Source organism: Canis aureus, chromosome 5 (genome assembly GCF_053574225.1).
Source record: "Canis aureus isolate CA01 chromosome 5, VMU_Caureus_v.1.0, whole genome shotgun sequence".
Lineage (NCBI taxonomy): Eukaryota > Metazoa > Chordata > Mammalia > Carnivora > Canidae > Canis > Canis aureus.
In genome coordinates this window covers 3314071-3332375 of record NC_135615.1, presented here as the reverse complement: position 1 = coordinate 3332375, position 18305 = coordinate 3314071, and the positions used below count along the sequence as shown (strand labels likewise).

The window sequence follows — 18305 nt, the reverse complement described above, 5'->3', positions numbered from 1 at the left end:
CAAATTCATAGAGACAGGAGGAGTTGAGCAGAAGAAGCACAACGTTGTTTAATGGATCAGAGTTTTAGTTTTGCAAGATGAAAAGAGTTCTAGAGATTGGTTGCACAGCAGTTGGAGTATACTCAACATTATTCAACTGTATACTTGAAAATGGTTAAAATGGCAAATTTATGTGTATTTTACCACAATTAAAAATAAATTTATAAAAGACTTAGAAACATGCATCAATTCATTCAATATATGTTTCTTTTGTGCTTATTATGTATCAGACCCTGTTCTTGGTGCCAGGGAAAAAGTGCTGAACAAAACAGAGTTTTGTCCTTTGTGGAGCTTATATTCTATTGTATGGTACCTAATAGTATGTATGCCTTTGCAGTCTACCTAATAAAGTGCATAATTTTAGGACATTGGTTTTTTAAAACATAAATTGTTTCTCTGTAAGATCTGCACCCTGACCTATTTGGATGAAGAGTATATCTGAAGTTTAAATATCTTAATTCTAAAAGAGCATAATGATTAAAATGGTAAAACTGACCTATCATCAACACCTTCTGGGTGTGTTTGCTTAGTTTTTCTTTCCATTATATAGATTAAGGAATGGGATATGAGAGACTGAATATACAAATGGGCAGTGGTGAGACCACGTATGAAAATAAAACTTTGACTCACAACCTGCAGCAACCTGCCCAGGAAACCAACCTCTTATCTACAATAAACAACACAGGAAGCCAGCCTGCCATAAATCAGACTTACAAGGAACAAGATTGCTATCACTAGTGGCAATGCAGGAAGCTAAACAATAACTTCTATAACAATCAGCCTAAAGTGGCCAGAACTTGATTAATAACTGACAGCTTCCCTAAATTTTGTCCCTGCTTCCAATTCAGGACCCACCAGAGAAAGCCAAATGTGCACACATAACTAGTCACTGAGGATGCCCTGCTTCTAGTTAGCCTCCCTGCAGCTGCGCCTGCCAATGCCTCCAATGGAGCATTCTTGAAGCCTCCTCTTAGTGCACTTTATAAAGCTTTCCCACTCCTCTGCCTGCCTTTTGAGTTCCCGCCAAAACACAAGGGACTGTGGCTGTCTCCCTTACTACATAGCAAGCTCACAATAAATAGGTTTTGCTTTTCTCACTTTGTTGGTCTTTGTTTATTTCCACAGGTGTTTACTATATACCTGCAAATTCTTAGTCAATCTTTTAAAACAGTTAATGACTCCCAAGACATAATTTTTCCAGCTCCTAGGTAACTAGGAAGATGGCTGTACTGACCATCACCTGGTTCCCAGCTCTCCCCCGGGTTGCCTGACATTAACCAGTCATCCCACAGATGGCATGATTGCCATACACCTGCCCCAGATCAAGAGTTCTTTCATTATTTCAGTGGCATAATTTTTAACATTCAATGATCATTTGAAAAATTCTTTTAGAAAAATTTTTCCATTTAGATTCCTAGTTAATCTTCTACTGTACTTACTTCAGGCATTGAGAAATATTTTCCATTTGTTCTAATGTTTGTGGACAGTTGGATGACCTCCAAATAATAGGGACATTTGTACATCCTACTTGAGAATATATGTGCAAGAACTTAGGAACTATTTCTGTTTGCTTGTATCTGAGTAACTATTGGGTAAACATCAGGTGTAAGAAAATTCTTGATAAAGCTGAGTTGACTTTGGTGCTGAATAATCACTGTAATATTACCTTTAAAATACCTGATGTGCTTTTCTCCTTGTACCTCCAGATGAATGACCTCTCTCTATTCTGTTGGCAGCATTCATTTGCCTCAGGTAGGACTATTGTTCTTATGGCAGAAAGGCAAAGGGAAATATTACATACTTTTTGCAGTCTAGTCTTTGCTTTTAAGAAGTTTGAAGATCACAGGCTTGCAAAGCAAGTTTTCAAAGAGAAAACATTTTATAAATTCTAAATACTCTTTGTGTCTCAAGAGGCAAATCTGGCTGACTCATAAATTGTTACAAGCTCATAATTTTTAACAATGGATGATCATTTGAAAAATTTAAAAGTATAACGATTTTATTTTAAACCAGAGCATAAGGGGATCCCTTGAAAAGGAAAGAGAAAACAGAAAAATCCCTTCTTTTTTAGGTCTGACAAGACAAATGTGTGCTAAGATTTCCCCTCTAGTGAGAGAACTATTGGGGAAGATGACATCTCCTGGGCTGAAAGGAGAGATTTTGTGCTGTTTCAGGCTCACTAAATCATCTCTCAGATTAGATTCTGGTATATTTATTTTTTAATATTTTATTTATTTATTCATGAGAAACACAGAAAGAGGCAGAGACATAGGCAGAGGGAGGCTCCTTGCAAGGAGCCTGATGTGGGACTCGATCCCAGAATCCCAGGATCACACCCTGAGCCAACGGCAGATGCTCAACCACTGAGTCACCCAGGTGTCCCAGATTCTAGTTTATAATGTTAACTGCATTACAGAATCAGTCTTAGGCTTTGGAATTCATATATTTCATGTCAGTCTGTGCTCTACTTCCCACTGCTCCCCCATTTCCACCCAGGAACAAATGGAAAAAGGATCTTTTTGTTGAAACCTGTTTATTGTTACCTTTTTCGACATTGAATGTGTTAATTATGTTAGTTCACAAAAATAAAAAATATATACCTTTCAGAAAAGTGACTAATTCTCACATAGAGCTCCTTCTGAATCTGTGCAGGAGGACTCATCAGTCTAGGATATGGGGTGTCATTTCTGTTTCTTTATCCATTTGGCTCCCTCTAGCTGTCGGTTTGCACATTTTAGTAGGTTCTAAAATCACACATTCTTGGCCCCTTTTTATTAACACAAAGCAGAGTAATTTTTTCATAGAAAGGTTTTGGGGAAAATGATAGACTAATAGAATGTATTTCTTAGCAAACATTATATTTAGTCATTTTTTTGAAAAATTACTAAGGTTTGTATATAGAGTTGACAGATTTAGCAAATAAAAATTCAGTGTACCCAGTAAAATTTAGATTTTAGATAAAAAACAAATGAGTTTTTAGTATAAGTATGCTCCAAATACATTAGTCTGGCAACTCTGTATATTTGTATAATGTTTCACATCTCATTAGACAAACAAGGATTCTTAGAATCAAAACTTCCCACTCCAAACTCTTAATTTTTCCATTTTCCCATGGCTTATTCTCACTTTCTCATTCTTGGGCTTCCTAGGTTCCCAAAAGGAATCAGGTCAGAGGTCTCATTGGAGGACACTTGATTTTAAGCTCCAAGGATCCCAAGATATCTTTATTTTAACATGACAAGGGGGAATGATCCAATGGGTATTCATCTATGTGAGAGTTCCCAGATCTCCCCCTCTTACTGAATCCTCCCCAATTGGACCCCAGTGTTGGCCTTCATATTTACAGACAAGCAATTGAGGCCTAGAGTGACTTGTCCAAGGTGACATTACTCCTAAGTAGGGACCTGAGTTTTAACTCACATACTCAGCTAGAACCAGATAGTAGATGTTCCAGGCCTTGTAGGCCATGCAGTCTCTGTCACAGCTACTCAACACTGCTTTTTGTACAGCAAAAGCAGCCACGGACAGCACACAGATGAACAGGCATGACCAAGCTCCAAAAAACTTTGTTTATGGACACTGAAATTTGAATTTCATATGACCTTCACATATTGTGACTTATTACTCCTTTGACTTTTTTGAGTCATTTAAAAATGTAAACAACATCTTAGCTCTAGTGCAGGGATTGGCAAAATGAGCCTGTAGGTCAAATCATGCCCACTGCCTGTTTTTGTAAATCAGGTTATTCATCTTTTCTTTCCTTGATGTTCTTCTGGAAGAGCATTCTCGTTAATTCTTCATGGTAGATTAATTCATACAACGGATGTTGTAATTAATCAGGTCTAATGTTCTATAATTCCATGGGGCAATATCAGGCTTTTACTTAAGTAATTTGCTATATTTTTCTGGAGCTATTTAAAAAAAAATTGATAACATTACATTGTATCTATGAATTGGCATAAAACTAGTGATCATTTTCATGAAATTGTTCTTTAATCAGATAGTCCATTAAGCGTCTTCTTAGTTGGGCACTAATCTAGGCACAATAACTATAGAAAGAAATCTGCTTACTTTTTATGAAAATTCATCAGGAAAACACACTTGAATTTTTCTTTGAAATTACATCTGTGCTCATCCCTTGTGGAGGGAGAAATAACTGTGGGAGACATTGAAATCTTGGTGGCACCTCACTGAGTATTCTCACCTGTGCTGTGCCTACAGGGAGGTGTGCAAAGGAAAAACAGAGACATCTGCTTGGGATTTTTGTTTTTTTCTAATACCTATTATTCACATGTTATATCTTTTCCTTTCAAGTAGTAACATTTTTTTTCTCCTAAAATAGATTAAATCTTAAGCCCAACACAAAATTCATAGTATGTGAGACAAAAGGTGAATTTGAAATTGTTAAAATTTAGATTTTTATTGTCTTCTTGGCATTCAAAAGAAATGGAGCAGTCATACTGGATTATGGGAAATGGTCAAGGTATTAGGTATTATAGGGTGTCAGAACATGCCACCCCAAAATATGCCACTTTCACATAATGATAATTTTGAGGGGAAGACAACTGAGAAGAAGAAAAATACAAGAGAAGCTCTCTGCCCTCTCCCTCTTTGCCTAAAAGCAGGACATACATTTACAAAGAAGCTCTCTATCCTCCTCCCCTCTATACTAGTAAGGACCAAAATTAATCACTAGAGACAACTTTAGACCTTAATCAGCCTGGAGACAGCACTAGAGAAATCTACATAACACTCTTGACTAACAAACTTTTATTTACCATTAGGTTTTCCATATTGTGCCTTCCCACAATTGGGATCCTTAGTGACTCAAGGTTCTTTTCCTTTGTCTTGTTGCTTCTCTAACACGTTAGTGTTCCCTTGCTGTGATGCTATGATGCTACCTAAGGCCAGGTTCTAACCACCCCTGTGAGTGACTCATCTCTGAGTGTTCCAGGGGTAAGGATGGTGCACATGCTAATAAACTTCTGCTTGGTTTTCTTTTGCTGACTTGTCTTTTGTCAGCCCAGTTTATAGGGCCCCAAAGAACCTAGGAGAGTGTAGGAAAAAGAATTTTTGTTCCCTTACAGTATCTTGAAATTATGTTCTCTACTTCACATAGGGATTGTGTTCCTGGTTCAGCATAAATCCCTCCCCCCTAACCACATTCCCTGAGGCCTGAGTCCCTGGTCATGGCAGGTGAGGAGGGTAAAGAGAGAGAGAGAAGACGGGGGTCGGGGGGTTGGGGGGGGTGGAGAAGACTAAGGTGCCAAAGAGATCTTTTTTGGTTCAAATACCTTTTACCTCCTCAATATCTGCATGACTAAAGTAAGGACTTTACCACAAGGACAGTATCATATATATATTACATATGTATATGTATATATGCACTTTCAGCATATATATAGATAGATTTATATATATATATATATATATATATATATATATATATATATATATCCATCCTCTTTCCAGCCAATGCAAGGATAGACATTTATTCAATGATTCCCCAAAGCCATGAATTTTCCTAACAACTGTGACCTACTAAGGCCTGTTAGTCATCACAACCCTAACCATGACTTAAGGCCCCACACTAGAGAAAAAGTGGGGCATAGTCTTGATCATGGCCTTGGACTTGCTCTAAGGGCTCTTCTGCTCAGCAGTGAGACAGGCCTGTCCTTACTCTTTAGAAGTTTGTGGTCAAGAATTTAGCATCCTGGGTTATGCCTGCTTCCATTCCACACTGCCCATATCTGACCATTCTACTACCAGATCTTGGTCCCACAAGACTCTTAAGGCTGTTTCTTCCCTCTCCTCCTCTTGATTTTAGCTTTCCTAACAGAATCAAGGCCTCTATTTCCTCAGTAGTGCTCTGCTTTCCTGGGAACTTGTTCAACAGAGCCCAATTTCACAGACTGCTTCCAGTAGCTGCCCATCTGCCCTGTGTTTATGGCACAAGTCTCTTTGGTTTAGCACATATGCAGAGATCTTTCTCCTTTTGTCAGTGTGTGTTTAGAAATCTGACATATGAATCCTGACAACACTCTTTACCCTTGAGTCTCCATATGAATGTTTCCAGGCATTCTGATACAGGAGCCAGTGGGTTGACAGCTCTAAATCTTACTCAATCCACCACTGAAGATGTGACTCCATAAATTCATTCTCAAATTTCTTTTGCTTCTCTGCCTCTGAGGCTCCCGTTGTTGCAACATTTTGTGGCAAGTTCCAAAGATGGACAAATAAGCCTCTGTCTCGTTCCTGTCCTCCATTCCCCAGTAACATACCCAGTTTCTGGTATCTTCTGACCTAAATAAGAGCTTCCACACATGCTGATAGCCAGGCTCATAGCCAACCTGATACTGCAAGCTCTGGGTATCCCCATTTTATAGATAGAATAGGGTCTTTTTAAAAAATATTTTATTTATTTATTCATGAGAGACACACAGAGAGAGGCTGAGGCATAGGCAGAGGGAGAAGCAGGCTCCCCTTGAGGAGCCCAATGTGGGACTCGATCCTAGGACCCTGGGATCACACCCTGAGCCAAAGGCAGATGCTCAACCACTGAGCCACCCAGGCATCCCTAGAATAGGATCTTAATCCAAATATGACATCACTCTCCTATGAAAGTTACCAATTTCTCTTTTTAAATTATGTATGGAGCACTTGGGTCCAGCAAGTATTATGTGACCATCGTTGATTCCAGGACACAAACACTTCATCAAAAATATGATTATAGGCACATCTCAGGCTTTCTCTGCTGTCCTGGTTGTTGCCGCTGGTGTTGGTGAATTTGAAGCAGATATCTCCAAAAATGGGCAGACCTGTGAGCATGCCCTTCTGGCTTACACACTGGGTGTAAAAAAACTAATTATTGTTGTTAACAAAATGGATTCTACTGAGCCACCCTACAGCCAGAAGAGATACAAAAAACATCATTAAGGATGTCAGCACCTACATTAAGAAAATTGGCTACAACTCCAACAGTAGCGTTTGTGCCAATTTCTGGTTGGAATGGTGACAACATGCTTGAGCCAAGGGTTCTATGCCTTGGTTCTAGGGATAGAAAGTCACCCATAACGATGCAACTCCAGTGAAACTACACTGCCTGAAATCCTGAATTACATTCTGCCACTAACTCATCCAACTAACAAGCTCTTGTGTCTGCCTCTCCAGAGCGTCTATAAAATTGGTGATATTGGTACTGTCCCTGTGGGCTAAGCGGAGACTGGTGTTCTTAAACCTAGCATGGTGGTCATCTTTGCTCCAGTCAACGTTACAACTGAAGTAAAGTCTGTTGAAATGCCCCATCAAGCTTTGAGTGAGATTCTTCCTGGGGACAATGTGGGCTTCAATGTCAAGAACGTATCTGTTAAAGATATTTGTTGTGGCAATATGGGTCACATCACAGCAAATGTGACTCACCAATGGAAACAGCTGGCTTCATGGATCAAATGAAACCATCCAGGCCAAATCGGTGCTGAATATGCACCTGTGCTGGATTGTCACACAACTCACATTGCTTGCAAGTTTGCTGAGCTGAAGGAGAAAATTGACTATTGTTTTGGAAAAAAGCTGGAAGACGATCACCATTTCTTGAAATCTGGTGATATTGCCATCATTGATATGGTCCTGACAAGCCTACATGTGTTGAGAGTTTCTCTGACTATCCTTCTTTGGGCCATTTTGCCATTCATGACATGAGACAGATGGCTGTTGTGGGTGTCATCAAAGCAGTAGACAAGAAGGCAACTAGAGCTGGCAAGGTCACCAAGTCTGCCCAGAAAGCTCAGAAGGTTAAATGAATATTATACCCAATACCTGCCACCCCAGGCTTAATCCATGGTAGAAGAACACTCTCAGAATGGTTTTGTTAATTGGCCATTTATGTTTGATAGTAAAAAGCACTGGTTAATGACAACAATGAATGATAAAACCTTCAGAAGGAAAGAGAATGTTTTGTGGACCATTTGTTGTTTGTGTGTATGTGGCAGGTTTAAGTAATTCGTTTTTAAAATCAGTACTTTTTCATGGAAACAACTTGACCAAAAATATGTCACAGAATTTTGAGACCTATTAAAATAAAATTTTAATGAAGAAATAACCAATTCCCATAAAAAAAAAAAAAAAAGAGAGAGAGAAAGACAGGGATGCCTGGGTGGCTCAGTTCTTGAGCATCTGCATTTGTCTCAGGGTGTGATCCCGGAGTCCGGGATTGAGTCCCACATTGGGCTCCTTGCAGGAAGCCTGCTTCTCCCTCTGATCTGTGTCTCTGCCTCTCTCTCTCTCTTTCTCTGTGTGTGTGTGTGTTTGTGTGTGTGTCTCATGAATAAATAAGTTAAATCTTTTAAAAAAAGAGAGAGAGAAAGGCAGAAGATTCCCACTATCCTATTGATTGAGCAGGGTTTAGATGTTTCTAATTTATACTGGTACTTTCAGAAGCAGTATATGAAGAAAGAAGGTGAGGGGGAAAATCCCATAAAAATAACCCTAATATTCCCAACAAAAAAGAGGCAGGTGAAAAAGATACATAGGAGGATCCCAGGTATAAGTTATCTACTCTGCCTTCCAATCACCATCTTGTTTGCTGAGCAAACTCGCCCACAGCGAGTGCAGCAATGAACAGGGATTGGGGAAAATAGAAGACAAAGTGAAATAACACAAGATCTAATGAGGGAAGAAGGGTTAAAGGAAGAATCACAGTGCATGCCTGGTCAGTTTCATCTGTTGTTTGTTTTCAATAAATGATCTGTAGTTTCAGTATCAAATATGATGTTAACTGGTACTTTGTTTGACATACACATATTCAAAATCACATGTAAAAGAGCAAATTAACCCTTCTATAGTTTTTAAAATCAGAAAAGGATGCTGAAAGTAGTAATATTTTTTGGCATTCATGAAAATAATGTTTTTTTCTCTTTAATACATATATGAATTATATCCATATATTTCTTAATATTGAATCATTTTTTGCATTCCTGAAATGAACTCCACCTAGCTGATCCATATTATTCTTTAAAAGTGCTGTTAAATTAGGAGCTCCTGGGTGGCTCAGTCAGTTAAGCATCTGACTATTGATTTCAGCTCAGGTCATGATCTCAGGGTTATGGGATGGAGCCCAGTATCCAGCTCTATGCTCAGCAGGGAGTGGGTTCAGGATTCTCTCTCTCCCTCTCCCTCCTGCTTTCTCTCTCTCTCAAATAAATAAATATCATGTGAAAGTATTGTTAAATTATATTTACAAATAGTTTATTCAAGATTTTGGTTTCCATATTAAAAACCAAGATTGGTCTATAGTTCTTTCCCAATCTCTGGCACCAAAGCAGGTTGGTTTGACAGCCACCAATGAGGAACTTATGACTACATTCGAGGGTAGTTTATTCCCAGCTGCACTCACTGTCAGAGGATAACATGAAGAACCCCCAAAAGTGAGCAAGATATCAGCTGCAGTCCCTTGTTTCTGCAACCGTTCATGCTATCGCTGCCTTGAATGTATACTACCATAGAGTTACACACACACACACAGAGGAGAGTGAGCAAATGTTTGTAAGTTGGGAAAATACGGGATCCTGGGGTGTGGGGGGGGCTTTATCACACATGAATGCTTCCTATTCTCCAACCCCCATGCCCTGCAAAAACTGAACCCTGGACCTGCAAAATTCTCCCCTTTTTAATGCGTGATAGTTTGCACCTTCTTCAAACCCAGAGCTGGCTCTCAGAATCAGCTTTTACCCAAAACACATACATGTATTTTCCCAGGAGAAATCGTTATTTTCTCTCAAAAGAATTATGGTGCCAGCTATAAATGAAAGACAAATGTTCTGCCTTAAAATAGAAGCTACAAAATTATGTGTTTTTAACAATCTTTCAAGCAAGAAATATTATTTTGGGGTATTTTGTCTATAGAAGTTATTATATTCTGTGGGGTTTTTTTACTTAGCAATTAAAAACCATAGATAAAATACAAAATGCTTACTTTATTATTTCATGGGTGCTGATGGAATCTGTAATCTTTAATCTTGTGAATAAACATTACCAACTAAAATTCAAATTAATTATAGAGTACCTGGCTAGCTCAGTTGGTAGGGTATAAAACTCTTAATCTTGGGGTCATGAGTTCAAGCCCCACCTTGCATGTAGACTTTACTTAAAAAATACATACATACATACAATTAAAATTAATGGGATCAAATTTAAATTGAATCATTAACATCACAGTAATGGTCTGCTTAGACCACAGCAATAGAGCAACATGGTGGCTCTATCAGTTGAGTTGCCTTCTGGGTATAACAGAAACCTCAAGAAAGTGGCCTAAGCACGAGAGCTTATTCTCTCATATAAAAAATCCCGACACAGGTAGACCCTTCAGGGCCAGTATGATGGCTCCACATAGAAGAAGCCAATCTCAAGTCCTTGACTATGTTTCTATCCTCCATCCTCAGGATATGACCCATCAACAAGGTCACCTCAAGGTCCAAGTCTTCTTTGGATCCTGGCAGGGTGTCAGCAAGCCAGGGAGCAGCAAGGGGGCTAAAAGGAGGTTCCTTTTTACTGAACTGGCTTCTGTTAAAGAGCTTCCATGAAGTCCCACACGTATTTCCACATATTTCCTTACCTGGAACTTAGTCACTCAGCCATGTCTCTGAACATATGGGAAATGAAGAAATGTAGTTTTCTTTTCAAGATGCAATATGGCTAGCTAAAAAGAGGGGTGGAGGCATCTATTACTAAGAACAAAGAGGGATGGTATTTGGTAAATGGGTGGCCATTTCTGCTACAATAATTCAATCATAGTTGATGACGTATGTAAAAAAGTTCTAAACTGATGTAATATTTCAAAGAGAAAATATCATATCTGTGTACCTAATTCTCAGAAAAAACATTTGTTTAAAAAATGTATAAGACATAGATCATTATAGGCACACCCTAGGCTCACCGTTCCCCAGATGTAGCCACTATGTTCATGTTCAGGCCTATCCTCCCATGCCTGTGTTGTCCTTGTCCTTGTCATCTTATAATTGCACTTTTAACTATTTAGGGTGGTTTTATGTGTGTAAATTTATACAAATAGTGTCATAATGCTTAAAATAATTTCCAGTTTTCCTTTTTGGGAGACATGTTGTCAACATGGATCCTTTTGGTACATGTAGATATCATTCATGCAAAATCTAGCACCACTTACTTAGCCCATTCTTTTCCTCACTGGTTTGTAATACCACCTCCAGGTGTACCAAGAACTCAAGGATGGTTTATAGCTGTTTCACTGCTATATCAGTCCATGTCTATGTAATTTTCACATGATTTTCAACCCCAATAGCTGTATATAAAGTCTTGATACTTAAAAGGCTCCCTCTTTATTCTTCTTCAAAATTATTTGGACTGTTTTTCTGTATTATTTTCCTGATGCTCTTATAACAAATTGCCACAAATTTAGTGGCTAAAAACAACACACATTTATTCTCTTACAGTTCTGGAAATCAGAAGTATAAAATCAAAGTGTCACCAGGCTATGTTCCTTTTGAAGTCTCTAGGGAAGAATCCCTTTCCTTGACTTTTTCAGCTTCTAGAAGTCATCTGCATTCCTTGACTCCTTTCTCTGAATTCAAGGTCAGCACAGAAACATCTTTCAATCTCTCTCTCTCTCTCTCTCTCTCTCTTTCTCTCTGCCCACCCTCTTCTCTCTCTGCTTCTGTGGTCATATGACTTTTTCTCTCTCTGACTCTCCCACTTTCTTCTCATAAGGACTCTTGTGTTTGGGCCTACCCAGATAATCCAGGATAATTTCTCCATCTCAAGATCCTTAATCACATCTGCAAAGTTTTTTTGCTGTATAAGGTAACATATTCACAGCTACCAGGCATTGAGATCTGGCATTTGGGGAGAAGCGATTATTCATCAACCACATTGAAATTTTGTAACTTACTCTTAGTTTTAGATCAATTTGCCAATTTTTGTGAAAGAAGACACTCTGCTAGGATGTGGACTGGAATAGCATTGAATTTATAGATCGATATGAGAATTAACATCTTTTAGAATACTGAGATTTCCCATTCATAAATATTCTTTTGTACTCTTTAGTAAAGACATATAATTTTGCTGCAAAATTGTACAACTTTTTGTTATATTTATTTCTAGGTACTATATATACATTTTTGCTATTGTAAATAGGATTTTCTTATTATCACAGTTTCTACTTGCTTTTTTGTAGGTATGTAGGATTTATTGAATTTTAATTTATTTACCTTGTACTTAGCACCTTACTGAATTTCTTTCATTTCTAAAATTTTATCTGTAGATTCTCTTGAATTTCATACATAGACATTCTTCTCTGTAAATAATGGTTATTCCTGTTCTTTTTCTTTTTATACCTTTTTTTTCCTTGTCTTCTTGCATTAGCAGGGTACTTCATTACAATACAAAGCTGAATAATGCTTCTACCTTTTTACTTACATGCTGGTTCCTCTTAGTACTTTGTCAAGTTTTAGTAGTTCCTTATTCTTATTTTTTTTAAGTTTTTTATTTATTTTTTTAAGTATGCCCCACACACACACTGTGGGCCTTGAACTCAGAACCACAAGATCAAGAGCTCTACTGACTGAGCCAGCCAAGTGCCCCTATTTTCTTTTTAAATTAAGAAAGGGCATTGAGGGCAGCCCTGGTGGCTCAGTGGTTTAGCGCCACCTTCAGCCCAGGGTGTGATCCTGGAGTCCTGGGATCGAGTCCTGCATTGGGCTCCCTGCGTGGAGCCTGCTTCTCCCTCTGTGTCTCTGCCTCTCTCTGTGTGTCTCTCATGAATAAATAAAATCTTAAAAAAAAAAAAAAAGAATTAGCTTGTACATTTTCTTCATTTACTGGACTTTCCTCATTTTAATACCAATGTTAGACTAATCTCGTTAGTTTAACTATCTTAAAATACATTGCAGCGGTGTCTTTTTCTATTTTCTGTAAAAAAATTTTTTTCTTTTAAGATTTTACCTACTTATTCATAAGAGACACACACAGAGAGAGAGGCAGAGACACAGGCAGAGGGAGAAGCAGACTCCCCACGGGGAGCCCAATATGGAGCTCAATCCGGGGACCACAGGATCAGGCCCTGAACCAAAGGCAGACGCTCAACTGCTGAGCCATCCAGGCGTCCTCCTAAAAAATTTTCTAAGCTAGGAGTCTGTACCTTGAAATTGGATACCACTTCCCTATAAAGCTGAATGAATCTGGTGTTATTTTTAAAATTATTTTTAATGGTTATATAATTAATGTTTTTACTCTCTTTTTAAATATTTTATTTATTCATTCATGAGAGACACACAGAAAGAGGCAGAGACATAGGCAGAGGGAGAAGCAGGCCCCCTGTGGGGAGTCTGATGTGGGACTCCATCCCAAGACCCCAGGATCACGACCTGAGCCGAAGGCAGACGCTCAACCACTGAGCCACCCAGGTGCCTCTAAAGTTTTCTCTTTTGAGTAGTTTGGAAGCTTAAAACTTTCTCAGAATGGCCTGACTTGTCTAAGCTTTGACATTTATTGGCACAAATTTGCTGCCAGAGATTGGGCTCCCTGGGAAGCTGACTCTCAGATGGCCTTAACATCCAGAAGGCTTGGTGAGGATGCTCTGGGGACCAACACCCATGGAAAGGTGGGGAAAAAACAAATTGGGCAGAAAGAGAAATTGAGTTGCTGTGCTGGTCAAATGATAGTCCTATTTGACCCCATGGGGAGCTCTGGAGCTAGACTGATGATGCATTATTGTCCTGATTGGACCACACTGGTTAGTCGCTGTGTGTGGACTACCATGACTTTGAGTCAAAGAGCTCTTTCAGCTGTAGCAGTCCCAGAAGGGGCTGAGATGAAGGTTGTCTAGTGATGAAACTCCCTGCCTCTAAGGATTCAAACCCTTCATTGAAGGGGGAGGTGAGTGGTGTGCCGTAGTATTCACCACAGTTTACCCCTGGAGCTGGTCAGATTCACATACATTATAGGAGCAACTGCTTTGAGATTCTGAAGGGCTTCTTCCTGGGGGCAGTTAGTGAGACAAACCATAGCCTCTACCACAATAGCTGGTCTTGGGGCTATAATCAATATTCCTCATCTCTTTCCTCCACTGTCCATCCTAGATCCCTCCATTCCTCAGCTAGCATGCCTACTGGCCTCATGGGATGGTGACTGAGCCTTGATCATTATCTCCTTCTAGGCTGAGATTGCTGCATTTGTTCATTTATTCTTAAGAGGTACCCAAATCAACCACCTGGGTGCCAAACATATTCTTCTCTATCTCCAGCATGGATCAGAAGTGTGTGTTTCTTTTCCTGGTGATCACTGTCAGCCTGTGTTGCTGGGAGGGTGACCCCTCTTCCTGTTATTAGGTCCCTTGACACAGGGAGCCTGAGTACCAGCTGGTACTTCTCCTAATAAAAGTATACTCCTGGGATCCAGGACTTTTAGAACTGCAGAGCCCATACTTGAGGTGAAAAACATTAATTCCTTCTTGAGTGGGTCCCTGGGAATGATGCAGGTGGGCCTCTTAATCCCCAGGCTGGTGTATTGTTCCTATTGAGTACACAGAACTGTGTAAAGGTCTTTATATTTAAACTGTGGACTGCGTCCTGGAGGGTGGCACCTCATTCTTTTTAAGTATTGCCCTGAAGCAAGTGCTTCAGCGGTGCCCTTAACAGCCTGTTCTGATATCCTACAGGTCAGCTGCTTTTAGGTATTATTATTCGACCAGGGGATCTTATGGTCATGGGGTATATTCTTTCTCTTATCTTGCTATAAAATGGGTCTCTGGAGCTGCAGTGATGTTATGAGGCATTTCAGGACAGTGAAATATTCTATAAGGCCTGGGCTAGTGGGGCTGGGGCTCTCCAAATAGGGAAGGTAAATGAACATGTGGACTGTGTCTATTCCTATCAGAATGTATCTTATCCCTTCCAAGATGCAAGGGGATCCCATGTAGTCAAATTGTCTCCTAATAGCTGGTTGATCTTCCCAGGGGATGGTGCCAACTAGGACACAGTATTGGTCTCTGTTGTTGGAAAATTGGATATTCAGTTGCACAGCTTGCTGGATCAGTTCTGGCAAGTGGGTATATTAGTTACCTATTGCTGCATAACAAATAATCCCAAAACTTAGTGGTTTAAAATAACATTTGTAATGTCACAGTTTCTTTGGATCAAGATTCAGCCCTGGTTTAGCTAGGTTCTCTAACTTAGTCTCTTATAAGGCTGCAATCAGGATCTTGACCAAGCTGAGTGACCTGACTGGGGAAGATTGCTTCCAATCTCACTCACTAAGGCAGTATTTTTCTGAGTAACTCTCCCTGCTGTGCCATGAAAACGAGTCTTTTCCACTTTGGCCATTGGAAACACAGACCATGCCTGGCTGGCTCTGCGTGAACTCCTTTAACTGCTCTGCCTGGCTTTTCTATGGTTCTTTCCTCAGGCCTGGTGTCAGTGTGAAGACTTGAGATGGAAACTCTTCAGGCCTGGGGGCATCTCTCTGTGCACCTGTCCTCTGTGAACGTTGGTGACCTTGGCCTCACCTTGACACAGTCTGTGTCAACCTGGGGAGATAGCTGGGCTCTGTTTGCTTCTCCTCCCTGCACAGTGGCCTTGGAAGCACTTTCCAGACAGTATACCTGGGCATTGCAGAGCTCACCTCAATTATTTCCCCTCCTTCAGGGGTCTTATCCTGTGCTGCTGAAAACCAAAGTTTTGTCATATCCTTTTTTTTTTCCAGTTATGTAAAGTTGGGAGGGTAAATCTGGTTCCTGTTACTCTGTTATCATCAGAGAGGGTAGTCTCTTGTATCATCTTTAACATCCTGTGTGGCCATACTTCTTAATTTACCAATCTAATATTTACAAAATGATATTTCATGATGTTATATTTTCTTTATCACTATTAAGGTAAAACAGCTTTTCATGTATTTAATGGCCTATATTTGTTTCTTCTATAAAATACTTCCATCTCTTATTCATTTTTCTTTGATTAACTTTGATATATAGGAATTATTTATATATTTGGATATTACTCTAAATTGCATATATTACAAACCCCATTTGTATTTTTTTTAAAGATTTTATTTATTTATTCATGAGAGATGGAGAGAGAGGCAGAGACACAGGCAGAGGAAGAAGCAGGCTGAGCCTGATGTGGGATTTGATCTCCAACCCTGGGATCAGGCCCTGAGTCAAAGGCAGATGCTTAACCACTAAGCCACCCAGGTGTCCCTCCCATTTGTATTTTTGATTTCACTTAAAATAGATATTCTTGGAGTACCTGCATGGCTCAGTGAGTCAAGTGTCTAACTCCTGATCTTAGCTTAGGTCTTGATCTCAGTGTTGTGAGTTCAAGCCCCACATTGGGCTCCACACCCAGGGTGGAGCCTACTTTTTAAAAAATTCTTAATTTTAATGTCAAATGTATCAATCTTCTCTTTTCTGGTTAGTCTATTTGTGTCTTGTTTAAGGAAGCATTCACTACTCCAAGTCAAGGAGCTATGCTCTTAAATGTTCTTCTGATTGTTCTGCTCACATTCAAGTATTAGTCCTACAGATATGTAGACATTGTGTTTCTCCCCATGTGAATAACCAACTACCCAGCACCCTTTGTGAAGTGTGCCTCCTTTCCTCACTGATGTAAAACCCATCCCTGCAGCCCTGGAGGTGTGAAAGTTGCTGCTGCCCTTGCAGTGGCTTGTCTTTTCCTGTGTTTTGGTCAGCTTTGTGGGATCGTTGATCCTTGAGTCCTCCAGGTCTAAATTAGGAAACTTTCCTCTAGAGATGCTTTGCTTTCCTAATTGAACTCTACTTACTGCCTGTCTGGCTCCAGAACCCAAGCCCAGCTCCCCTACCCTTCCCAGCCAAGGAGAAATTCCCAGCAGCAACACTGCTGTGGGCCTCCACCAACCCAAGGCAAGCTCACCCCTTCAGGATGCCACCTGCTCCAAGCTAGCTTGCATTTTTTTTTCAGGGGGTGGCCCTTGGAGAGTGTGGGGGGACCTAGTTGCTTTGCAGTGGAGGGCTTTCAGAGCACCTAAAAGAAGTCAAGTCCACACCACTCTATAAATTTATATACATTGTGTGTGTAAGTGTGTGTGTGTGTGTGTGTAACTTTTGTAAAACTACTGAGATCATACTTTTGTACTGTGCTATAATCCTTGCTTTTCTGATGTCTTAGAAAGCATTCCTTGTTGGTAGGCATAATTCTTATGTATTTTTAACATTGTAATAGTATTTAATACCCTCAATTGCACCATACATTATTTAACCATTTGGGTACTGTGTTCGATGACTAGAGGGCCTGCAGCACTTTACAAGTTTCTAGGAGAAACAGGTAAGGTGTGATTTTAAATTTAGAAAGAAAATTAAATAGAAAAATAATTTCCCTATGCTTTAACAATCAGATCTAAATGATGTGCTATCACTAGAAGTGATCTCTGTGTCATCTCAGGCAGTTAGCAAATGTCTAGGGGGCTAAGGAAGGGCCACACATCGGTTTTTTTCTGCTCTTCCAGATATTTCACATCAAAGACAGCTCCTCAGTCTGCAGTCTGCAGGTCAGGGGTTGAGTTAAGGGGATCTTTAAATTCAGGTATGCTTAGTCAGGAATGCAAACACTCACAGTTTTCCTTTTGGAAGATCCTTTTCCAAATAGGGCAGGGCAACTGCTCAGAAACCATCCTGGAAACCTAGAGGGATTTCCAGGTGCACAAAGGTCTAGGCTGCCCATTCTACACCCTTTACAGAAGACATCAGAAGTACATAAAACAGTGTATCCACAGATGGTTAATCAGGCCATCTATAAATATGTCTTGAAGCTCACACCATAACCTGTCAGTGTTGTAACTGGAATGTGGTGATTCTCCTTGTAACCACTGATAAAACACAGGCCCAGTGACAATACCTTGGTTGGCAAACACACAATGTGTCTTGGCTACTGCCCCTGTCAGGTGAGTTTGGAAGTTTCCTCTTAGACTACTACAGCTGGGCATAAGTAATGTAGGTACCTCTTTAGGTACTTGTCCTATGTCCAGAGGAGTCACTGCCAGTTCCGAGTCTCAAATTTACATAGTATTACTGCTATTAACACACACATAATTTCTAGTGTACAAGGAACTTATAGAATGAAACTCAATACAACCATATGCTGCCTTATATTCTTTCTCCCTTTATTCTAAATTGTCATCATCAAAAATATGAATTAAGCACCGGATTAGCAATTATTCAAATAAGGGACAAAATATCTCCATAAAAATATTTATATAATTTCAGCAGT

At 39.7% G+C, this 18305-nt stretch overlaps 1 pseudogene; it reads left to right on the top strand.

The window, feature by feature from the left end:
- The first annotated feature begins 6716 nt into the window (after positions 1-6716).
- On the top strand, positions 6717-7898 carry LOC144313304 (elongation factor 1-alpha 1 pseudogene; annotated as a pseudogene).
- The last annotated feature ends 10407 nt before the right edge of the window (positions 7899-18305 follow it).